Source organism: Peromyscus californicus, unplaced genomic scaffold, assembly GCF_007827085.1.
Source record: "Peromyscus californicus insignis strain IS unplaced genomic scaffold, ASM782708v3 Scaffold_16__1_contigs__length_79575227, whole genome shotgun sequence".
NCBI classification, from domain to species: domain Eukaryota; kingdom Metazoa; phylum Chordata; class Mammalia; order Rodentia; family Cricetidae; genus Peromyscus; species Peromyscus californicus.
Window position 1 is genome coordinate 5,087,474 of NW_026294458.1, and position 25,674 is coordinate 5,113,147.

General features: G+C 47.1%; 1 protein-coding gene across 4 annotated transcripts in view; it reads right to left on the reverse strand.

Moving 5' to 3' along the window:
• Vps8 (VPS8 subunit of CORVET complex) overlaps positions 1-18,863 on the reverse strand; it is a 236,527-nt gene extending 217,664 nt beyond the window's left edge. The window contains exons 1-2 of one of the 4 annotated variants that reach the window (XM_052740098.1): positions 18,759-18,829; positions 2,311-2,485 (exon numbers count right to left, since the gene is read on the reverse strand). The gene's annotated coding sequence lies outside the window, so the exon portion shown is untranslated. Of the gene's footprint in view, positions 1-2,310; positions 2,486-18,622; positions 18,731-18,758 lie in introns of those variants that run through there. The other 3 variants (XM_052740097.1, XM_052740099.1, XM_052740100.1) reach the window with 3 other exon arrangements.
• Positions 18,864-25,674: the final 6,811 nt, after the last annotated feature.

A 25,674-nucleotide genomic window follows, 5' to 3' on the forward strand; every position in this document is an offset into this window, starting at 1 on the left:
AGCACACTGCTCCTTATCACACAGACACATGCAGCAGCAACAGTGATGCTCACACCGCCCTTCAGAGACTCAGGACAAGTTACTTCTTTACAGTCTTTCACTCTCTGCACCACTAACCAGAAAATGGCTACGCTTATCCAAATATTACCCAAAATAGGTTTTATTCTTCTGCAGCTTTTTAATTTTGGAGAATTCTATGCATGAGTACCATCTTTACATAATTCTCCCTCTCCCACCTCCAACTCCTCCCATCATCCCCTGCACCCACTCTGGGACTCATGACCTCTTGTTCTGTTCTTATTTTAGACACACACACACACACACACACACACACACACACACACACCCTACTAAGTCATTTAGTGTTACTTATATGCACATGTGTTTAGGACATAACCTATGCAGGGCTCATGCCCGGAGAAAACTGATTTCCTATAGTCCTTTATCTAGGGGTGGGTGGGGCCTTGTGGACTTTCTCCTGTCCCCATTGACATGTCCACTGGTATGGTCATTATTTGGGTCTTGTTCAGACAACGATATTGTTAATATTTCAAGAGTATAGCATCCCTATCATGTTATAAGGCACAATCTCACAGCAGGAATCCTGGTCATCTAGAACTTACAAACTTTTTTTGTAAAGATATATTTATTTGTATTTTATGTGTATGTTTTGCCTACATGTATGTCTGTGCATCATGCGCATGCAGTTCCCTCACAGGCCAGAAGAGGGCGTTGAACTCCTGGAACTGGAGTTGCAGACAGTTTTGAGCCACCGTGTGAGTGCTAGGAACACAACCAGGTTTTCTGCAAGAGCAGCAAGTACATTTAACAAAGAAGTCATCTCTCCAGCCCCTGTTCTTACAATCTTTACGCCTCTTCCGTGATGTTCTCTGAACCTTAGGTTTAGAGATTGTGTTACAGATGTACCAATTGGAGCCGGGTACTTCTGTAGCTTTTTAAATAGTGGGAAGGACCACACAGCAGGAGAGAAGGAATAAACAGACAGGGACAGAGAGACAGTTGGGGGGGCTAGATGCCTGAACCATCTCAGCCTGTAAAAGCACTTGCCACAGAAGCCTGACGCCCTGAACAACGGTGGACTGAAAGGACTGACCCCCACAAGTTGTCCTCTGATCCCACACATGTGCACACATGAATGCCCCCGACAATAAATAGTGTTTGAATTGTAAAGCCGGATATGGTGGTACACATCTGTAAATCTGTAATCTCCAAGCTCATATAGTGAGATGAAAAGGGACAGATTCACCTGGAAGCTCACAGGCCAGCTAGTGGGGACACGGCAGGAGAGACCATGTCTCAACAAGGTGGAGGGCAAGGCAAGCTCCTCAAAGATGTCCTCACTTCCATCTGGGAACTGATAGCTCTCTCCCTCCCTCCCCCTCTCTCCACACAAAATAAATAAATACTTTTTTAAAAACAAAGACCCTAAGGAGGAATAACTGAGTTGTTCTCTGGCCTCTACATCCCATGCACACACACATGTGCACACACAGCAGGTTTCAATCTGGCTTTCCCAGTCCTATCTGTGACTCTGGGCAATCTGGTTGCTCTGAACCCCTTTTATTTCTCCATCTGTAAGTGGAACAGTGTGAACATCTGTGCTGTCTGTAGTGCTGTCCCAGAACAGCACCTCTTGTTCTGGAAGAGTTCCTTCCAGTGGGGCTTCCTGTGCAGGCGGCCAAACATCCAGGGGACTGAATAACCCTCCCTTAAACAGAGGAAGTTACACCGCACTGCCAACTAACCGCCAGCTACATGCTTGTTACTGGCAACCCACCTCTACTGCCAGGTCCACACTCCCGGGCAGGAATTAAAACAATCTTTTAAAAAGTAGAGATCTCCTGAGTGAGGTAACCCAGGCTCAGGACTAACATGGTATGTACTCACTCCTAAGTGGATAATAGAAGTAAAGCAAAGGAAGCAAAAGAAGTAAAGTAAAACCAGACAACAACCCACAACTCCAGAGAAGCTAGCTAACAAGGAGGACCCAAAGAGGGACACATGGATCGCCCTGGGTAGGGGAAATAGATGAGATCTCCATGAGTAAACTGGGCTTGAGGGGTGGGCAATGGAGGGTAGGGGATAGGGGATGAGAACATAAGGGAATGGGATGGTCGATCTGGAACAGGGATGGAGTGGGAGAGCAATGAGAGAGATACCACGATAGAGGGAGACATCATGGGGATAGAGAGAAACTGGGTGATAGGGAAGTTGCCAGGAATCCCCAAGGATGACCCCAGCTTGGACTACTAGAAATAGTGGAGAGGTGCCTGAACTGAATTGTCTTACCTCAGAGATCAGACAGGTGAATACCCTAACTGTCATCACAGAGCTTTTCTCCAATGACTGGTGGAGGTAGATGCAGGGATCCACAGCCAAACACCAGCCAGAGCTCCAGGAGTCCAGTCAGTGCAAGAGAAGAGGAATACTATGAGCAAGTGCATCAGGATCATAATGGGGAAACCTGCAGAGATGACCAAACCAAACTGGTGGGAACTCATGAAAGTTGGATCAACGGCTGAGGAGCCTGCATGGGACTGGGCTAGGCCCTCTGAATGGCGAGGCAGTTGTGTAGCTTGATTTGCTGGGGGGTGGGGAGACTGGCGGTAGGATCAGAATCTATCTCTGGTGCATGAGTGGGCTTTTTGGCGCCCACTACCTATGATGAGACACCTCTCGCAGCCTTGAGGCACTGGGAGGGGCTTGAACTTGCCTCTACTGGATGTGCCTCCTCATGGGAGGCCTTGTCTTCTTGTGGGGGGGAGTGGGAGGCTAGGGGGACAGGAGGAGGGGAGAGGGAGATCTTTGACTGGTGTATAAAATGAATGAAAAATTTTTCTTAATTAAAAAAAAAGGAAAAAAGAAAAAGTATAGATTGGGGGAAAGAGAACTCAGGTTCCAGTTTTCCAAGTCAGCTCTGCCCATAGCTTCTGGCAGTTTGGCTACACAGACCAACATACTCCTCCTCTACCCCTACCCTACCTCTCTCCCTTCCTTCCTCCCTCCCCATTTCTCCCTTCTTGGAGCTCCAGGGACTCTCAGTTGTTCTGACAGAAGAACGCATTTCCTGTCTTCTGGGGATACCATGATAATAAAGGATACACTGACTGCAAAACACTGGGTGATGCCCTGATACAGTAATTTTCAAGAAATAATATATATTATCATTTACAAGTTCCTCAAGATTTCCAAAATCTTCAAAGTTAACGACTCTAAATTGAGATCAGTAGTTTCATAAATATCACATGTATCCTCTGACATAGGAGCAGTTTGGTCATGTGACAAATGTTAACAGCTTGTCGGAGACTAGCACAGACCCCAGTAAAGTTAACAGACACCCTCAGTGGTCACACTGAGGGCCCTCCCAGGCTAACTCCTTCTGCTATCACACTTGGCCCCATTTCACCAACACTGCTCCCCACTTCCACCGGCGACGTCCCCTACTTCCCATCTTCACCTCTGTCACTTCTGTCACTCCTGTTACATCGTGTCTTTCTGTGTCAGCAAATAGTCTCACTGAAGTAGATATTGCTGATTCCAAAGTTACAATGCTGATTTTTCCAAGGTCACAAGAGCAACCTCTGTTAATTTTTCCGAAATGGATTGAGAGTCTGGGACGACGGCTCAGTCAGCCAAGTGCTTGCTTTGAAAACATGAGGACCTGAGTCTGGATCCCCAGCACCCACATGAAAAGCTGAGTACAGGGGCATATGCCTGTGATCCCAACCTGGAGGAGGGGTGGCGGGGGGAGCAGGAGGATCCCTAAGCTTGCTGAACAGCTGGTCTAGCAGAGCTGACAAGCTCCAGGTTCAGGGAGAGACCTTGACTCAAAATTAAGGTGGGAGTGACTGAGGAAGACACAGGACATTCATCTTTGACCCACACATACATATGAACACATCTAGACTACACACGCATGCACACATTCAGGCACACACACACACACACACACACACACAGAGATCATGGTGAGCACTTGTAATCTCAGTGCCGGGAAAGCAGAGAAAGCCGGGAAACTGTCCCTTAGGGCTGGACCACCAGCCTAATCTACTTGGCAAGCTCCAGGCCAGTGAGACTGTCTCATAAAAACAAGGTGGATGGCTCCTGAGGAAGAACACTTGATGTCCTTCTCTGGCCTCCACACACATGAGCATGCATAAACACAAACATGCATATGTGCATGCACACACATGGAGGGGTACACCTGAACACACCTGTGGGAGGAAGCACAGTGGTGTCTGATGGTGCCTGTCGTAATTACAGGAACTTGTAAATACGTAGTTTCTATGGCAAAAGGGAACTTTGTTGATACAACTAAATGACCTAAACCAAGCGGTGGTAATGCACGCCTTTAATCCCAGAACTCAGGAGACAAGGGCAGGTGGATCCCTGTGAGTTCGAGGCCAGCGGTGTCTACAGAGTGAGTTCTAGGAGAGCCAGGGCTACATAGAGAAACCCTGTCTCGAAAAACAAACAAACAAACAAATACCAAAAGAAGAAAGAAAAGAAAGTAAAAGGACCTTGTGACGGGGATCTTGCGACAGGGACCTTGCTCTGGGTTATCCAAGTACCCCACTATAATCCTATGGGTCCTCAACAGTAGAAGACAGAGGTAGAGGACTGCCAGTCAAAGGAAGCAACATGACAACAGAAACAAGGTCAGAAAAGGCTACACTCCAGCCTCAGGCTGAAGGAAAGAAGTCAGGGCCAGAGAGAGCCGACAGCCCCTAAGGCTGCAGGACGACAAAACCGTCTCTCCGAGTGACACTAAACAAGGTTCTCAACCTATGGGTCATGACCCCTTTGAAGGCCAAATAACCAGTGGAAAACACAGATATTTACAATTCACAACAGCAGCAAAATTACAGCTATGAAGGAGCAGCGAGAACAACTTTATGGTTGGGGGTCACCACAGCGTGAGGAACTGGACTAAAGGGCCGCAGTGTTGGGAAGGTTGAGAACCACTGGTCTAGCACCAAAGGCCTCTCCTGATGCCAAGTTATGACTTTAACTATCGAACAGTAATAATAAGTGTGTTGTTTTAAGTCACTGGATGAGCGATGGTTTGTTATGGCAACAGTAGGAAATAAATACGGTTAACAAGCTTCAATTAATTTGCTTCTGGCCACACCTCAATGTTCTGAAATAGCAAAGTCAGTCAATGGTCAACCTGGTCTACGGACAGAGTTCCAGGACAGCCAGGACTGTTACACAGAGGAACCTTGTCTTGAAAAACAAAAAAGAAAAAGAGTCCAACATCTTGATAATTCTCAAGGCTTTTTCCTCTTAAAGTTATTCTCAAAAATTAACAGCCAGGGACAACTTTTTAAAAAGGCATGGGGGCCTGGAGAGATGGCTCAGCAGTTAAGAATTATGGTTGCTCTTCCAGAGGACCAAGGTTCAATTCCCAGCATCTACATGGCAACTCACAATGTCTGTAATTCCAATTCCAGGGGATTCTACACACACAGACAGACATGCAGGCAAAACACCAATGCACATGATTTTTTTAAAAAAGGAGAGAGAGAGAAAGAGAAATGTACTATATAAACAGCAATGACCACCACTATAACAGTGGTCAACTGAAAACTTTAGCAGTGATTTTCAACCCAATGCTGCGACCCTTTAATACAGTTCCTCATGTTATGGTGACCCCCAACCATAAAATTATTTTCCTTGCTACTTCATAACTATAATTTTGCTACTGTTAGGAATCATAATGTAATTGTGTTTTCCAATGATCTTGGGCGGCCCCTGTGAAAGGATCATTCAACCTCAAAGGGGTCTTGACCTACAGGTTGAGAACCACTGCTCTAAAGTGTGGCCTGCACTGGACTCGGATCTGAATGTAGCTAATGCTCACACCCATCCACCAAGCCCAGGAATCTGTACCATGCCAATGCTGTTAGCATTCAGACCTGCCCTTTGGGGACCTGGCCAATGAGCAGGCAATAAATACCATGGCCTGCTCAGGGTCCTGACAATGTCACTGCTGCGTGTTCTCTCTGCACATGTGGGACGTCCCCGCATAAAAGGGTGGGGCCGCCCACTTTCTCTCTCTCTATTCCCACAAGGTTGCATCTGCACCTCCTCCCTCCCCCGTCTCCTGTCTCTTTTTCCCTTCTTCATCTTCTCTCCTCAGCTTCCTTCTCTCCCTTCCCCCCAGTAGAACTCTCCATGAGAGTGCGGTCAGCATGGTGTACCTGTAGAGCTCCTCGGCTCCCACCCTCTGTGACCGCTGCACGCCATTTTTAAAATACAACAAATGTTCTTTCCCTTCTGAGGGTCCTCAGGAGGAATGTTTTCCTAAACACTGGGCACTTCCCTTCTTTTGATTCACTAGTTAACTTACCACAGTAAAAATTAAGTTTTTTGCAGTAAATACCATGAAATCCTGGTAGGAAATGTTAAGCTACCTTACTTCTGCTCATCTTAGTCCAAGTATTTTTCCTCCGCTTCGTTTTGTTGTCTTGTAAGGAAAAGGACCACAATCTTGTTAATTATAATCCTTTTCTATTAGCTTTCTCTAGTGAACGATCTCATTTTTAGCAGCCCGACAACGGCTACAGGATAAAACTCCAGATTCTGAGCCTATACATAGGCTCTCCCTACTTTCTTCTCCTATACAACTACCTGAGCTGTTTACACCCAGCCCTTCAGGAATAACTTCCATCAGCAGACAGGCTGCCGGGCAGGCCTGTAATCCCTGGCAGCAGAGGCGAAAGGGATCCACTACGAGTTCAAGGCCAGCAGTAGGAATGAAAATGGCTCCCATTCCTCCTCCACTTCTCATTCTCTTCTTCTATACTTAAGTTCCCTCCTTCTTTGTGTGCACTGACTGACTGGGACTTGGGTATCTGGTCCCCCAGGAAAGTCCTTTTCCCAAGGTCAGGCATTTAAGCAAAAGTCCCCACTCCCTCAGGGGCTTGAAGAAAGTTCCTGCTTGCTACAAAGGGAGTCATTCTCCTTATCTCTGGCAAGATGAACTTGTGGCCCTTCCATTAACATATGACTGTGGTGCCTATTAACTTGTCAAGGTCAATGAGAGCCTCTGGGCTCCCTCAGCCTCTGCTCACAAGTCCCCTTTCTCCTGGTCCCATTTAACCCTGGGAATCTTTCCCCTGTCACTGCTTATGCTGGCTTCCCCAGGAGACATCCGTGACAGTTTGAATGAACTGTTTCCCTTTTCACCCGGGAGTGGCTATTCTGGCTTCTTTACTGCACCCATTTTCATGCATCCGGTGCTCAAAACCCGAGAGGTCCATAAATGAGCTCCCCTTCCAGGGACTCAGCCTCTCCTAGCTGAACCAAACTGCCAATTTTACCCTCCTGGGGGCAGAACACTTGCCTGTGCTGGCTTTTGCCACCCAACATATTTGGCTCCAAATTCTAGAGTCCAGCTCCTTCACCTGCTCGGTCTCTCCCCACCTACTTGGTAAGTATCCTCTCTCCTTTCTACGCCCTTTTGGGGAGCCCATCATGTGGGCATCTCCCTTCTACACCCCTCAGGGCCCCACCACATGGGCATCTCCCTTCTACGCCCTTCAGGGCCCCACCACGTGAGCAATCCTACTTACTAAGACACTTGCACCTCTCCTGCTGTTTCCTCCACTACCTGCTCTAACCACTTGTCTCTCCCATTCTACCCGTAAGCGTCACTACAGACCTCCCTGCTCTGTCTGCTTTTACGATGAAAGCCACACCACTGTACCGGGAAGCTTCTTCTCACCCTACCGGGCCCCCAGCACATGGAGTTCAGGTGCCTTACTCAAACCTACAACCTAACCTGCCATGACCTCTATGTCATTTTGTCCTCTCCTGTCACCCCTGAGGGAAAGAGGAGGGCCTGCTCACTGCTCGAGTCCACGGAGATGAGATCCACTGCACAGACAAGTCCTATCCAGTAGGGGCAGACGCAGTTCCCTGTCAGACCCCCCACTGGAACTACCAGGATGCTGAGAATCAGTCTCCAGGCAGGGTAGCCCAAGGCAAAACGGTTACTTGCCTTCTGGCTGGCCTCCAAAAGGTCTCTCATGAGGTAATTAATATGATAAATTGAGGGAGGTCACCCAGAGGCTGGATGAAAATCCTGCTGAGTTCCTTGCCCAACTTACAGAGGCCCTCCTCGGTATACAAAGCTAGATCCTGATTCTCAAGAGAGCAAGCTTGTCCTCAACTCTCACTTCCTCTCTCCCTGCTGTTAGAAAGAACTTACAAGGCTGGATGATGGCCCTCAGACTCCCCAGGGACATCTGTTGAATGTGGCATTTAAGGTGTTTAATGGAAGGAAGGAGCAGGTAAAGACAGAGAAAGCTTCCTGTGACAGAGAGAAGTGCCAGCCCTTGGCAGCTGCCCTAAGATCTCCCCAAAGGAAGATGATGGGGCACAAAAGAACTCCACCTGAACTTGCTTCAAATGTGGCAAAGCCAGCCACTGGGAGAAACACTGCCCTTTACCTCGTCTGCCCAAGGACTCTGTCCAAACTGTGAACAACTAGGACACTGGAGAGCTGATGCCCCACTTTGCCAAGACAAGGTAGGCCAGTCCCCCAAGTTCTTCCTCCACAGGAAAGTCTGTCAGATCTTCTGGGCCTGGAAGTCAAAGACTGACGCTGCCCTGGGACCTCTGTTCCCCAGAGGAACCTAGGGCGATTGTCCAGGTAGCTGGTAAGTCTCTGTATTTTTAATAGATTCGGGAGCTACTTGGTCTGTACTTCCTGCTCACTTCAGTGAAATGTATTCTTCTCAGATCTCTGTGGGTGTTGATAGTGAGCCCCATCAGCCAAGGGCTACATGCTCCCTTCTCTGCTCTCTCTGGGGCCACCTGATAACCCACTCCTTCATTATTCCTAGTGTAAGAGTCCAACTCAACCTGTAAGCCCCACATGCCCAAGGATCAGGAAACTTCCTGGAATGCTGAGTTGTAGTTCTTGGAAAATAACAAAGCCATATGGGAAATACAGTGGCTATATGGTTTTGTCCTTAAAAAGACCAACTCGTCGCCACTTGCCGGATCCCGGAGAGTGAACCTGACCAGAGTTCATCATGATCAGTACTTAATTAAAGCTTACTTTCAAGTTTGGCTCAAAATTGTAGAACTGGTTTTTCTCTAAAAAATTTTCTCAGGACTGCCCAACCCTGTTATTGGGCAAAGATATCATGATTAAGTTACACTTTTCCTTTTCTTTTTTCTGTTTTTTTTTTTTTCATTTTACATACCAACCATAAATCCCCCTCTTCCCTTCTCCTGCCCTTCCAGCCTTCCCCCCTCAAGCCACCCCCTATTCCCTCCTGTAAGAAAGTAAGGCCTCCCATGGGAAGCCAGCAGAGCCTGGTACGTTCAGTAGAGGCAGGTCCAAGCCCCTCCCCCTGCATCAAGGCTGTGCAAGGTGTCCCACCATAGGTAGTGGGCTCCAAAAAGCCAGCTCATGCACCAAAGATGGATCCTGATCATACTGCCAGGGGCCCCTTAAGCAGATCAAGCTAAATAACTGTCTCGCCTAAGCAGAGGGCCTAGTCCAGTCCCATGGAGGCTCCACAGCTGTTGGTCTAAAGTTCATAAGTTCCCACTAGTTTGGTTTGGTTGTCTCTGTAGGTTTCCCCATCATGATCTTGATGCCCCTTGCTCATAGAATCCCTCTTCCCTCTCTTCGACTGGACTCCTAGAGCTCAGCCTGGTGCTTGGCTGTGGATCTGTGCATCTGCTTCCATCAGTTACTGGATGAAGGCTCTATGATGACAGTTAGGGTATTCATTCACTGATCTGATTACTGGGGTAGGCCAGCTCAGGCATCCTCTCCACTATTACTAATAGTCTAAACTGAGGTCATCCTTGTGGATTCCTGGGAACTTCCCTAGCACCCAGTTTCTCCCTATCCCCATGATGTCTCCCTCTATCATGGTATCTCTTTCATTGCTCTCCTACTCTGTCCCTGTTCCAGCTTGACCACCTGTTCCCTCATGTCTCACCCCCCATCCCCTACCCTCTATTGCCCCTCCAACCCCAAGTTTACTCATGGAGATCTCATCTATTTCCCCTTCCCAAGGCAACCCATAGATCCCTCTTAGGGTCCTCCTTGTTATCTAGCTTCTCTGGAGCCGTGGGTTGTAGTCTGGTTATCCTTTGCTTTACTTCTAGTATCCACTTACGAGTGAGTACATACCATGTCTGTCCTTCTGAACTCCCTCTGGAATTTTTCCTCTTATCCTAGCCTCTGAGGGGCTCCCTACTAACATTAATGATCCACACTACCTCCGACCAGACTCCCTTGTCAACCCAAAAGTATGGGACACTTCATCTCCCTCAGCGGCCTTACATCAAGCCCCCATTAAGATTCTACTCCAGGACCCCACCTGCTACCCCTGTCATTCTCAATACCATATTCCTTTAAAAACATAGACAGGGCTTAAACCCATCATACAAAGATATTCTCAAGAGCAGTCACCCACCTCATAACACCCCTTTCCTGCCCGTACTAAAGCCTGATGGTTCTTACCACCTAGTCCAGGACCTCGGGACTATTAATGCAGCTGTCGTTCCCATGCACCCAGTAGGTGTATGTCATCCCCTCACCCATATAAGCTACTCTCTCAGATTCCCTAGGCTTAATAACATGTATACTACATAGATATTCAATAAATATTTGCTGATTAACACAAGAATTGAAAAGTAGGAATAACCCCTGTGCTGTAAATTAAACATACCTGTAAGGATTATGTCCTTAATTACGTCACCAGCCTGCGACGGCGTCCCAGCCTAAAAAGTGAGAATGCCCTCTGTGCCCTCTCTCTTTCCGCACTCTCTCCTTCCATTTCCCCCTTCTCCCTCTCCCTCTCCCTCTCCCTCTCCCTCTCTCTCTCTCTCTCTCTCTCTCTCTCTCTCTCTCTCACCCTCTCCCTTTCCCTCTCTCTCACCCTCTCTCTCCCAATAAAGCTCTAGAAAGGTAACTATGGCTCGTGACTCTTCCATCACCAATATATCCAGTACTCTCCTCCACCGGCATGGAGCCGCCGCTTAACCAACATTTGGTGCCGTTCAGACTCGAATAGACCACTGTGACCGCTGCTGCTTGCCGCCGCCTCCTCCCACATCCAGCAAGACCACGAGACCACGTGCACAGGCACATCCCTCGCCTCCACTGGACCCACACACAGCTACCACTGCTACCGCCATGATTCTTCACCACAGTGAGTGAATCCGCCATTCTCGCGGCTGTAGTCTGAGCTATATCCTTTGCGACGGATAACCCCCGGGTTATCCTCAGGCTGTGCTGACAACGGCAGGCATATTTTCGCTCCTGACGAGGGGGTATATGCTGTCTCGGGTCCACCGTGGACCAAATGCAGCACAGCTGCTGCAGCCCTCACCTTCCCTTGATGAAGAGGATGGCGAACTTGAGCTGATTCTTAGATCTCTCTTCACGCTCAGGGACGTCCGAGATTGGAGTCTGATCCCAGTTTGTTATTTTAATTTTTTATTTTTCTCTCGGTTACAGCCATGGGACAAAGGGGTGGATACATTTCCCACTTACATTGGCGGATAGGGGTGGGTACTGGTGAATCTGGCTGCATAACAGCTTCACGGTACCACTAAATCGGGCCGCATAACAGCATTTCGGGAACTTCTGCCAGCGAACGGGCAAATAGTTACTTTACCCCCAAGCTTTCTGCTAAAGCTCTAAACCCTTCTCCTTCCCCACTTCTGCATCTGCCACGTGCAACCTTTTCTGTCTGACTTCCGTCGGCAGTGGGCGGGCTCAAAAGGGCGGGCTTGGGGCTTCTATGGACTCTCGTCCTAACTCACCTTAACTCCACCCACTCATTCTCAAATGCCTTGAGAGACACAGACAGGTCTGGTAGCGGCTAAGATCCATACAAATAAGTTTACAATAGTCAGGATGGCTCTTATGCCAAAAATCAACTTATAGCCTCAGACAAGTCTTCCAAAAGGATTGGTTTATAGTCTGCCTCCTGGCAGATCTTCCAAAAGCTGTCTTTAAGCCATCAATCATCAGAAAGGAAAAAAAAAATTCAGGACACAGAACAAAATCCGTCTCTTGTTCCCCAGACCTCCCCAACTAAAACTTAAACATCTGGAGAGCAATGCTCCTGACCCCACAGGCAAAAGAGTCATCTGTGGCATTAAGGTGTGCCAGGGAAGAGATAAAAGCCCAAAAACAAAATTGCCAAGTGCTGCCACTCGCTGACTCCCGAAAGCTGTTGGGTCCCTGTTTTAAGTGAGAAAAAGGCCACGGCTAGTGAATGCCCTGCCAGGCCATCAACAGCCTTGTTAAAAGTGCCACCTATAGCCGGGCGGTGGTGGCGCACGCCTTTAATCCCAGCACTTGGGAGGCAGAGCCAGGCGGATCTCTGTGAGTTCGAGGCCAGCCTGGTCTCCAAAGCGAGTTCCAGGAAAGGTGCAAAGCTACACAGAGAAACCCTGTCTCGAAAAAGAAAAAAAAAAAAAAAAAAAGTGCCACCTATAAAGACAACCAGTCGGCTGACTGCCCCCAGGCGCTAAGATGCATGGGTACATCAAGCTAAGACCTCCAGCAGACCTAGGCTTGGCTACAGACAAGCAGGGAACCCAGAACGCAGCAGGGAAGCGATCCATTTCTTTCCTTCTAGACACCAGAGCCACTGACTCAGTCCTGGGAGTTTTGGGATGTCACCTGTCCTTTATTGTTGGGTACAGAGGACAGCCTTACCCACCTCACCAGATTTAATTACACTTTCAGAGTTACTTAATGAAAAAAGATTTCCAGCTAAGATAAGAGCTCATCGTCTCACTCCAGATCTACTGTCTGTGTTTCTCATGTGCACACAGACAGGGCCCTGATCTTTGCCTTGTCCCTAATTCCAAAAAAATAAATTCTCGTATACCACAAGCTTTTCTCTTCCTAGTTCCCTGTTCTAACTCACTGCTTAGCTAATGGTACAGGACCACCACAGAGCCAGAGTCCAGAGATCATCAAGTAAGAAACTGTAACAGCTAAAGGTATTTAAACCCCCAGACCCAAAAGTGTCTGGGCACTATAAAAAGATTTTAATGTAAACATCTATTACTGTGAGATGCTTTTAACAATTGGTCACCTGTCTCCTGGATGCCAAACTAGTAAAGGAAACAGGTGCCTTAAATAATCTGTCTCTGATAAAGCTTAACATGTTTCAAAATCCATCTGGACAGGCCAGATCTACCTCAGATAAATGCCAACATAAAATAATAATGATTCTTTTCTCTCTACGCTTTTTTCTGTGTCACCAACATCTTGTCAGACAGAAGGTTCCCAGCCACAGCCAAGAGGGATACATGTCTCCAGAGCAAACGGATGACAGACAGCATCCCACGCCTTTCTACCTCAGAAGACTCCCCCAAGAGCCAACCGATGTCCAATTGTCAGCTGGAAGCAGTTTTTGAGAGAAACAATGCCCCTATTCCCATCTACCTGCTTTTTTTTTATAATAAGCAAAAGTCTGGGATGTAAGGATTATGTCCTTAATTACGTCACCAGCCTGCAACGGTGTCCCAGCCTAAAAAGCAGACATGCCCTCTGTGTCCTCTCTTTTCACATTCTCTCCTTCCATATTCCCCCTTCCTGCCTCTCTCTCTCTCTCTCTCTCTCTCTCTCTCTCTCTCTCTCTCTCTCTCTCCTCCCTCCCTCCCTCTCTTTCTCACCCTCTCTCTCCCAATAAAGCTCTAGAAAGGTAACTATGGCTCGTGACTCTTCCGTCACTGATAACATCCAGCACTCTCCTCCGTTGGCATGGCCGTGAGCGCCGCTGCTTAACCAACAATACCGGTGCTGTTCCCTGTGACTGTTAAGTCTCAAGGATCGCATTTGACTTGGAGTGTACAGAGATCTGCACCACAGTAAGACAAATTACAGCTGGGTTCTACTTCCATGGATGCAGCCGGACTCCCCCCGGCAGCTCCTACAACCTGAGGTTCCCTGCGTTCACTGCTCTTAAGCCATTCTCAGTTTGATCTACTTCCTGTCCACAGTTCAAGATGTGAGCTCAGCTGTTCCAGCAGCCCTGAATGCCTGCCTGTTGTCACACTTCCATGCCATAACGGTGATGGACTGTTAATCCCTCTGGAACCGTAAGCCCAAACAAGCCCTACCTTCCCCGAGTTGCCTTTGGTCATCGTGTTTTATCACAGCAACAGAAAGTAACTAAGATAACATTCTACTCCAAAAAGCTTCCCACTTGCATCTAAGAGAGACTTTTTTAATCTAAAAATGTTTTCCAATGATCTTTCAGCTTCTGACACAAACTCCATGACACAAACTCCATGATCTCTAAAGGTTTTATGGGTTATTTTTCCGCATTTACTCAGCTTACTCATGAAAATAAAGGAATGTACCATACATCTCTTAAATTTAGAGGAACACAACCATTATCTACAGAAAAGAAAAAAAAAGGAAAGGTATGATTCACACAGCCAGGGTATTCCATTCAACTATGTTTCACACAAGTGCAGGAAATGGATACCTGCTGTCCTTTTGGTCAGTACCAGTTCATGTAAAGGCTGTGGAGGGCCCAAAACAGCTTGACCACACAGCTGCCATGACTGGTTTAGAGGCCCAGACACAGCTTCTGTGACAGGCTTACTGGCAGGCAACACCCAGACCCAGGAAAGCCATAAGCTGACCCTACCCAGGGAGGGCCTACCAGAAGGGCCTTCCCTAAGTGGGAAGTACCTGACATCCCAAACATTCTAACCATCAGATAAGGTTAGATAAGATGGCCAAATGTCCCCGAGTCTAGCACACACCTAGGTATTTTCTGTTTTACAAATATCCCTAGGCAAATGTCAGCCAATCAGGGTCCTGAACCCTGGAATTCCCCTCACCCCAACCTCTTCTATGATAACTCTACCCTGCCTGGACTCAGGACTCTCTGCTCTCACTGCTACATGGGACTGACAGAGAGACCAAGCTCCTTTTTTTTTTTTTTTTTTTTGGTTTTTCAAGACAGGTTTTCTCTGTGTAGCTTTGTGCCTTTCCTGGAACTCGCTTTGGAGACCAGGCTGGCTTCGAACTCACAGAGATCTAAATGCCCTGCTTCCCAAGTGCTAGGATTAAAGGCGTATGCCACCACCACCCGGCCAAACATATATTGTTATGGCTTCTTTTTTGCGGGGGGGAGGCGGGTTTCGAGACAGGGTTTCTCTGTGTAGCTTTGGAGCCTGTCCTGGAATTTACTCTGTAGCCCAGGCTGGCCTTGAACTCACAGAGATCCACCTGCCTCTTCCTCCCGAGTGCTGAGACCAAAGGCATGCTCCACCACCACCCAGCTGCACTGGAATTCTTATGAGCACACGTCAGTCTTCCTGGAATGCCTCAAAGGTACTCAGTTAGGGACGCCACTCTAACCATGTGACTTTGGTGGTGCGACCAATCATGTGCCCAGGAACCTAGCCAAGAAAAGTATGCAGAGGACATCTGTCTCCAATCTGGTCTGAATCAAGGTTCTTCCAGGAACGTGTAAATACTGAAGGCAAGAGTTTTCTCTCAACTCTGGGGTACACTGACTTGGAGGGGCCATCAGGAGCCTGTTTTCACACTACGTAACAGAACAAAATGAGAGATGTAGCAGGAATCTCAAAGAGTCTTATTAATAAAATCAAACCTGAGGCCAGTTATTGGGGTGAACTCTGGAAGATCAGAGTAGTAGCAAGTCACAGCTTCCTCACCTCGCCACTTCCTCAGCTGATCCTGTTTCCTCAGACTGGATGCCTCTGAGTCCTCATCCAGAATGAATCTCAGCTGAACTGCTGCTGGAAAGCCTGAAAGCTTAACCAGACAAATGCTTAACCAGGCCAAATGCTTCTAGTTCCTGGTCCTCACACCTTATATATCTTTCTGCTTTCTGCCATCACTCCCTGGGATTAAAGACTCACTTCTTGGGATTAAAGGCTCGTGTCACCATGCCTGGCTGTTTCCAATGTGGCCTTGAACTCACAGAGATCCATGCCTCCAGAAGGCTAGGATTAAAAGTGTGAGTGCCACCGTTTTCTAGCCTCTGTATCTAGTGGCTGTTCCGTTCTCTGACCCAGATAAGTTTATTAGGGTGCACAATATTTTGGGGAACACAATACCACCACATTTCCCCTTTTTTGTCTAAAATTTTAAAAAAGCTTATAACCTGCAATCAGAGAAACAAAGATGGGGACTGGGACCCTGGAGGTCCTTTGTGAGAGGGGGAGAGGTACACAGAAGCATCATTCATTCATTGTAATGACACCTTATCCCATCTCAGGTTTGTAAATTAATAAATCACTTTTGGTTTAAGTGCATCTGAATTGATTTTCTGACACTTGGAATAGAAAGAGGTCTAACTTTGAAAACTATAATTGTTACCAATGTAAGCATAAGAAGTCAACAGTGAGAAGTCCAGGATAAACCTACAGCTGCTGACTCAACCACACAATGTGCTTAGGATGCCATATACAGTAGCCCAAAAGATAACTCAGTCCAATCTAAAGGAGAACAGACTGGCCTCATAAATACACAAAAGGGTGACTGGGAACTGTGGATGGGGAAAAGATGTCATCTACTGTCCATGAAACCTAATAAACACATCAAATTAGAAACATATTTCACACTGAATCGGAAAGACAGTTCAGTCAGTACAACATCTGCCACGCAAGTATAAGGACCTTGGTCAGTGATTTGACGACATCTGTCATTAAGTCCCCAAGACTCACAGGAAAAGCCAGGCCAATGGTGGCCCAGCGCTAGGGAGATGGCCGACAGACAGACAGATCCCACAGGCCCTGTGACCTGTCAGCCTAGCCTACACAGCAGGCTGGGGTCTCAAAAGCAAGGTGGGAGGCCATCAAGATGACTGAGTGAGCAAGCTGGCAACCTAAACTTGATTCCCACATGAAGGTGGGAGGAGAGAATCGTACAAAATTGTACCCTGACCTCCACATGTACACCTTGGAAGACACACATGCACGTACATAATAATAATGAAGTTTAAATTTATTGTTAAAAAACAAGCCGGGGGGGGGGGGGGGGTGGCACAGGCCTTTAATCCCAGCACTCGGGAGGCATAGGCAGGTGGATCTCTGTGAGTTCACGGCCAGTCTGGTCTACAAAGCGAGATCCAGGAAAGGCGCAAAGCTACACAGAGAAACCCTGTCTCGAAAAACCAAAAAAAAAGGTAAATCTGGGGACAGGGCTCAGTCCATAAAATGCTTGATGCACAAATATGGGGACCTGAGTTGATACCCCCAAAACCTACACTAAAAAGCTGAGCATGATGGCACAAGCCTGTCATCCCGGCACTGGAGAGGTGACGACGCGAAGATCCCTGAGGCTTAACTGAATCAGCAAAGCTATGCACTGGGCAACAGCTCTTGTCTCAAAAAATAAAATACAGGGCATGGGAGGGATGGCTCGGCGATCTGGCTGAAAGTATACTGGTATCACCTAAGACCAGAGGTTGATTCCCCAAACCAACCAGATGGCTCACAACAGCTTGTAATTCCAGCTCCAGGGTTGTGGAAACCTCTTCTGGGCTCTGGGGGCACCTGCATTCACCCCTATACTCACACATACAAAAAAAATTAACTAAATCCATTGTCAACCTCTGGCTTCTACATGCATATATACACATACAAACACTTACACACAGTCACAAGAAAAGGTAGCCCCGCGAGTGCACACCACACACACACACAAAGGCCTTCTCCCATCACAATAGCTAAAATGTCTATGGAAATTGGGATAAAGCTAAGAGTCACCAAAAATATTCCAAATGCTGGAAGACAGAAAGCACTCACCGACGGCCAACAGTCCAATTACAAAGGAAACATATGAAGAAAATAACCAGCATCTCATTCTGTCTGAGGTCTGTAAAGAATTTTCTCACATAACTCAGTCACTTCAACCATACCAAAGCCCAAGAGTTCAAACAAAACTGCTCCATTTATCTTTATTGTGTATTCTACAAACCAGGTCAGCTATTGCCAGATGATTCAATACTTTCCTGCTTAAATGTCAACATGAGCAAACCCATGGCTTAAACACATGTGGGTCCCCCACTCTCTTCCATATTGGAAGCACTTCAAACACAGAAGTGTAACACAAACCCACACACCACGACGTGTAATTTTCTCCCAAACAGAGACACCTGGAATAGAGTTAGCGGCACAAGGCAACATCTGTGCTTATGTTACTTGGCGCTTTGCTGGGGGGGTGGGGGTGGGGGGCGTGTAGTATGGAGGGAGGCGGTGAGGGATGCAGTAGAGTGGGCCGTTCGGTCACTAGGAGCCCCGCCTACTCTGTAGCCACTCCGGATAACCCAGTACAATCCTACTTTCTTTGAAAACACTCCCATTCAGCACACCCGAACTCTGGACTGCTGCGTCCTTCTGTCCCCGTGGGCCACACCTGCACAACCAGCCGAGGTAGAGGGGTGCCCCCAACTTCCACCCTGCGGCCCTCGGGCGGGGGTGCACTTGGCAGGGGGAACCGGCCCCACGCACAGGCTGCACATCGGTCCCTACGGGGTGAGCGCCTCCGTCCCGAGCGGCGTGGGAGGGACGGCACGCGCCTGCGAGCCTGCGGACCCCGGTGGGAACTACTGACCCAGTCCGAGGCCGGCCAGCGGTGGCCGCCGGGTCTCCAGGAGCCACCAGCGCGCAGCTCCGTCTGCGCACTCCTGCTGCGCCGCCCCGCACCCGCCGCCCCGCCCCGCCCCTCCCCGCTCGGGGACACGCGTTACCTGAGCCTGCGTCCGCCTTGCCGGGACCCCGGCCCACGTGACCCCGCGAGGCCAGCCCACGCACGCGCAGTCTCGGCGGCTCGCCGGCGCGCTTCCGCTCTCTTGCGGCTCGACGCGCGGCGCTGGGCGGTGCGACGCTGCACCACGCCCTCCTTAAAAGGGGACTCTGCCCTGCCGCCTCCGAGGACTGTCACCGTCGCCGGGGACTCCGAGCAGGGGCACAGACTAGTCCCTAGAGGTCCTCAGAAGGGAGAGGAGCGTCCCTGTCAGCCCCGATCAGTGAGTTCACCTGACCTACCAGAAACTGACCCCCAAGCCAGGGGTCGAGGCTTACGCCTGCCATCCTAGCACGCAGGAGCCTGAAGCAGAAGGATCCTAGTGAGTTCAAGCTAGCCTGGGATACAGAGTGAGGCCCTTCTCAGGTTCCATAGGTGGGTGGATGGATGGATGGATGGATGGATGGATGGATGGATAGTGCGCGTGGGGGTGGGGTGGAATTAATTTCGCTGCATTTGGTAATATCTACTAATTAATTTTCTTTTAAAAGGCAAATCCAGAACTGTCAGTTTGGGTGGGTAGTTATTGGGGGAAGAGGAAGCATTGTTTTTGCAAATAAGCATGGATACTAAAAGCTATTATTTTCCAATTTATCATTTTTTTAAATTCTTTTATTGGTGTTTTGCCGGTATGTGTATGTCTGTGTGAGGGTGTTGGATCCTGGAGTTATAGACAGTTGTGATCTGCCATGTGAGTGCTGGGAATTGAACCCAGGTCCTCTGGAAGAACAGTCAGTGTGGTCTTAACAAGCGGCTCTCCAGCCCCCCAGTTTACCATTTTTAAAAGTTCGGCTAACATCAAAAATACAGGGTGGGTCACATTATCAAACAAAGAAGGCATCTTTATGTTTCTGTTACTAATTTGCTACTAGAAGAAGATTAAAACTTTCAGGACAGTTTGGCTTTTACAGCTAACACTTAGGTAACATTAACCCCAGGAGGCAGATACTATTTTTGGTGGGCGTGTCTGCGGCCCAGAAATTAGGAAGTGGAGTGGAGGAAGATGTTTTGTGAGGAGTTACAGAAAATGCTCAGTATGGCTGACATCAGTTGAGTGTCAACCAGGCTCACTATACTTCTCGGCCTGGGACGGATCCAGAAGTGGGAGGGACAAAGGCCGGTCCTGTAGGTACTTCCTGTAGGTACTTCAGGGCTAAGAACTTGGCGGGCTGATTACAGTGATATAAAGAAATTATAGGGTTGTTTAGGGTCATGATGAAGGAAAATAATCAACACCTTAGCTAGAAAGTGGAACTGCTGTAGGCAGGAACCTGAGAGACTGCCTAACTGAGGGAACGTGGCATCAGTTACAAGCCAGGGTGAGTTTAGCGACCAGCGCTGGCCTGATGTGGCCAGGGTATGGGCAGTGGCTTTAATTGTCACCCACAGAAACACATTTCAGCTATGACCAAGCATGTGTATAATATGTGCACTGTGACAGGAACCTGTCTAAAGCCGGGTAGAGGGGTTAGTGACACCAGAGCCCTGAGTGCCAGAGAACTCAGGCTGTTCCAGGCAGAGAGCAGACACATGGGGAGCTGGGTTCTAGGACATGCAAGATGGGAAGCTTGTTAATGGACCTTTTCAGAATATTTCTGTGGCAGTCATGTACTTATTCTGGATAACTCCAGAGAGCAAACCTCAGACTTGTGGGCAGATGTCGTGGAAGAGCAGATTTCAACTCAAGCTACCTCCGACATCCCTTCAGTTGTAACAGCCTTTCTTTACTCTTGTTCACGGCGGGAACAGTATCACGTTTGCCTGTCCAGTGCTACTTAACCGAAAATAAAAATAGTGCATGCTTATTATAGAAAGCTTGGAACATGCAGGAAATATTTAAAAATAAAAACTACCCATCTTCCTCTTTGAGGCCTACTTTCATTAAGTCTTTTTCTTTGGAGAATTACTTTTCATCATTTTTTTGGTTTGGTTTGAGGGAGAGTTAGCGGTGAAATTCTTACTTTTTACTTTCTTTGTTCTTTGACATATGTAGAATACATTCTCACTGTTCCCCTCCAACCCCTGTCAATTCCCCCACCAGTCCCTTTCCCAGATTCATGACTTCTTAAAGACCTTTTACATTTTAAGCCAGACAGTGGTGCACGCCTTTAATCCTAGCACTTGGGAGGCAGAGGCAGAGGCAGAGGCAGGCGGATCTCTCTGAATTCGAGGCCAGCCTAGGCTACAGAGTGAGTTTCAGGAAAGGCTCCAAAGCTACCCAGAGAAACCCTGTCTCAAAAAAAAATATTTTTTAAATTTTTATTTTATGCATATGTCCATGTGTACCATGTGCATGTCTGTTGCCCTAGGAGGCCAGTCAGATGGTTGTGAACCACCATGTGGGTGCTGGGCACAGAACCTGGATCCTCTGCAAGAGCAGCAAGTACTCTTGACCACAGATCGTTCATCCAACCCCAGGGTTTGGTTGGTTTTTTTGTTTTTTGGCTTTTGGTTTTTTTTTTTTTAATATTTGTTTTGTTTTGAGACAGGGTCTCACTCTAACCCAGGCTGAGCTTGAATTCACTCTGTAGCCCAGACTGGCCTCAAACTCATGATAGTCCACGTAACCTAGCCTCCCAACTACTGGGATTAAGTGCTAAGCCCCTATGCCAGGGAAGTCTTAACATTTAGGAAATCTTGAGTTTCGGAGATTGCTCAATGGGTAAAAGCATTTGCCACCAAACCTGGCAACCTGAGCTTGATCCGAGGGACCCACACAACAGAAAGAATTGTCCTCTGACTTCCACATGTGCACCCTTCCACGTGTGCACATCTCACACATGTGCATCACATATACACAAGTAACAAATGTAACTTTACAAACCTGTGTAAATACTATGAAATATATCCTGTGGAATTGAGGGTGTAGCAGAGTGGTATGGTGCTTGCCTAGTTTGATCCCCAACACTGAAAAGCAAGGCCATACATTTTTATTTTTTGTTTTTCAATACTAGGTTTCTCTGTGTAGCCCTAGCTGTCCTGTAACTCACTGTGTAGACCAGAGTACTGGGATTAAAGGTGTGTGCCACCATACACGGCTCAAGGCCATACATTTTATAAAGCAAAAGCTGCCATAAATATTGAGTCTTCTGATGGATCTGTGCAAACTAAATTGAAAATCTTCAAGAAAAGCTAGTTACTGTAGGTGCCATTAAGAGCATTTGTGATCTGTGAGTTCGAGGCCAACCTGGTCTACAAAGGGAGTTCCAGGACAGCCAGGACTCTTACACAGAAGAACCCTGTCTTGAAAACAAACAAACAAAAAAGCATTTGTGATTCATAAGAGGAGGTCAAAATACCAACTTTATCAGACACTTAGAAGTTAATGGATGGCATTGTAGGACTCAAGACCTCAGGGAAGAAGTAACTGCAGGTGTGGCAGAGACAGCCTGAGATGAGAAGTTTGAAGAGGCAGCTAAATTGATCTCATAACAAAACCTCAGCAAATGAGGAATTGCTTACAATGATGAGTTTCCTGAGATAGAACTACTTCTGGTGAAGATTCTGTGAACGTAGTCGAAATGAGAAAGAATTTGAAATATAAATGTAGGCAAAAAGCAGAGTCTGAGAAAGTGGGTTCCAATTTTGTCTGCTGTGGGTCAAATGTTACCAAATAGCATCCCATGCTAAGAGAACTCTCCCATGATTCAGAGCGCCTGACTTTAGGAAATGCACAGCCACCCTAGTCTTCAGCAGCAACACCCTGATGAGTCAACACTGAGGCAAGACCCTCACCAGCAACAATGTTACCACGCTCTGAAGGGTCCTTTGATTGTTAGCATTTCTTAGCAATTCAGTTGGCATTTCGTTTCTGACTGAGGTATGTACCTTGTCTTTTTATGATGTGATTGAATACTGACTATCCTACAGAACAGTGTGAATGTAACTTTTACACACACTGAGAAACCGGAAAGTTGGCGTGGCTGGCTACTGCCATGTTTGCTACACTGCAGTCTGGAACCAAAATCACAGTCTGTCCAGAGTACACCTGGACTTCCAGAACCAAAGTCACAGTCTCCCCAGAGTACACATGGACTTCCAGAACCAAAATCACAGTCTCTCCAGAGTACACCTGGACTTCTGGAACCAAAGTCACAGTCTCCCCAGAGTACACATGGACTTCCAGAACCAAAATCACAAGTCTGTCCAGAGTGCACCTGGACTTCTGTAACCAAGATCACAGTCTCTCCAGAGTACACCTGGACTTCCAGAACCAAAATCACAAGTCTGTCCAGAGTGCACCTGGACTTCCAGAACCAAAATCACAGTCTCTCCAGAGTACACCTGGACTTCCAGAACCAAAATCACAGTCTCTCCAGAGTACACCTGGACTTCCGGAACCAAAATCACAGTCTCTCCAGAGTACACCTGGACTTCCGGAACCAAAGTCACAATCTCTCCAGAGTGCACCTGGACTTCCAGAACCAAAATCACAGTCTGTCCAGAGTGCACCTGGACTTCCAGAACCAAAGTCACAGTCTCCCCAGAGTACACCTGCACTTCCGGAACCAAAGTCACAGTCTCCCCAGAGTACACCTGGACTTCCGGAACCAAAGTCACAGTCTCCCCAGAGTACACCTGGACTTCCGGAACCAAATCACAGTCTCCCCAGAGTACACCTGGACTTCCGGAACCAAAGTCACAATCTCTCCAGAGTGCACCTGGACTTCCAGAACCAAAATCACAGTCTGTCCAGAGTGCACCTGGACTTCCAGAACCAAAATCACAGTCTCCCCAGAGTACACCTGCACTTCCGGAACCAAAGTCACGGTCTCCCCAGAGTACACCTGGACTTCCAGAACCAAATCACAGTCTCTCCTGGATTTAATTTAAATCTCCTGGATTTAATCCCTTTCATTACTCCACTACTTGGACATGTGGGGGCTTCTGTATTTCACTGTTTCCTTATTTCCATGAATATTTTCATACAGAAATCTTGCCAGTAGCTTAAAATTATCTCCCTAGGACAGTAAGAAAGCCGTATTCGAAATGACTGATTCAAAGGTTTTGAAATCTCTTAAGTCCACCAAATTGCTTTTTACAAAGGTCAGGCAAGATTTTATTCCCAAGTAAGTGTTCAAGAGTGCCCATCACACATGCCCACCAGCATTTATCTTTTTTTTTTAAAGCTTTGCCAATTTGACAGATGAAATGGACTCTCATTTTAATTTGCACTGGATTAATAGTGAGGTAGAAAATCTTTACAAATGTCTGAACCCTCTATAGTTTTTCTAGGAATAAAATTCCACTGCCTATGTTTGGATGTGTGGTGGGCAAAGAGAAATAAGTAAATTTTCACAGACTTGAAAAATAAACAACAGAGCAATTTAAAAATAAAGGGTGTGGTCACCGAGGTATAGTCAGATTGTTTTGGTTTTTTTGTTTCTGTTTTGTTTTGTTTGAGACAGTCTCTCTGTGTAGCCCTAGCTGTCCTGGAACTCACTCTGTAGACCAGGCTGGCCTTGAACTCACAGAGATCTGCCTGCCTCTGCCTCCCAAGAGCTGGGATCAAAGGCATACACCACAACACCTGGCCAGCAAAGTCAAATCATGTTGTGGTGTGCCATTGTTAACAAGGTTTGGTGGGGAAACTGAGTCACCACAAAGCATGTGACTAAATACACTCATGTTGTTGCAGTCAATACAGTGTTGATGTTTTGGGGGTGACCTGGTTTCAGCAGTGTATCATTCCTTGTATTGAATCAGTATGGCAGATTTGAATTTCTCTTCATTTGATAGTTTTATTTGTATCTAACAAATTGTTTTAGCTTCACAGATGTATAATATGTAAAACTAAGTCCATTCCTTAGTTTTGTGTTTGTATATACATGCATACGTATGTGTGTAATATTATGAAGGATATCTAAAGCTAACTTGAGGTTCTTGTGAGAATCTTTTTCTCCTATGAGAAATTCAAACAACATTCAAGTTTGAAAAACATTGTTATAGGAAGCTTGTCTCATTTATGATTCTCGAAACATAGGCATTAAGGTTTTAAAAAGAAAGGTGAAGCCAGGTGGTGGTGGCACATGCCTTTAATCCCAGCACTTGGGAGGCAGAGCCAGGCAGATCTCTGTGAGTTCAAGGCCAGCCTGGGCTACAGCACGAGATCCAGGAAAGGTGCAAAGCTACACAGAGAAACCCTGTCTCGAAAAACCAAAAAAATAAAAAATAAATAAATAATTTTAAAACAGAAAGAAAGGTGAATGTAATGTCCACTTGTGTGTGGTTGATATATTGTACACCCCAATAAACTTATCTGGGGGTCAGAGAACAGAACAGCCACTAGATTAGTATAGAGGCCAGACAGTGGTGGCACACACGCCTTTAATCCTTTCACTAGGGAGGCAGGGATCTGTCTGGATCTCTGAGTTCAAGGCCACACTGGAAACAGAACCAGGCAGTGGTAACACACACCTTTACTCCCAGGACTTGAGATCTCAGGTCTTTGTTTGGGAAAGACACATGCCTTTAATCCCAGGAAGTGATGGCAGGACACAGAAAGGTATATAAGGCATGAGGAAACAGGAACTTGCTCTCTTGAGGCTGAGGACCAGGAACTAGAGGCTTTTGAGCAGTTCAGCTAAGATCCATTCGGGTGAGGACTCAGAGGCTTTCAGTCTGAGGAAACAAGATCAGCCGAGGAGTTGGCGAGGTGAGGTAGGCTGTGGCTTGTTCTGTTTCTCTGATCTTTCAGCATTCACCCCAATATCTGGCTCTGGGTTTTTTATTAATAAGACTATTTAGCAATTCATCTTATGCTTATGTATTAAATTTTTTCTATGCATAAAATTACGATTTTCCAGCCTTTGGAAATAGTACCAGAAAGACCTATACTCTGTTTAGAATTCAGAGAATGT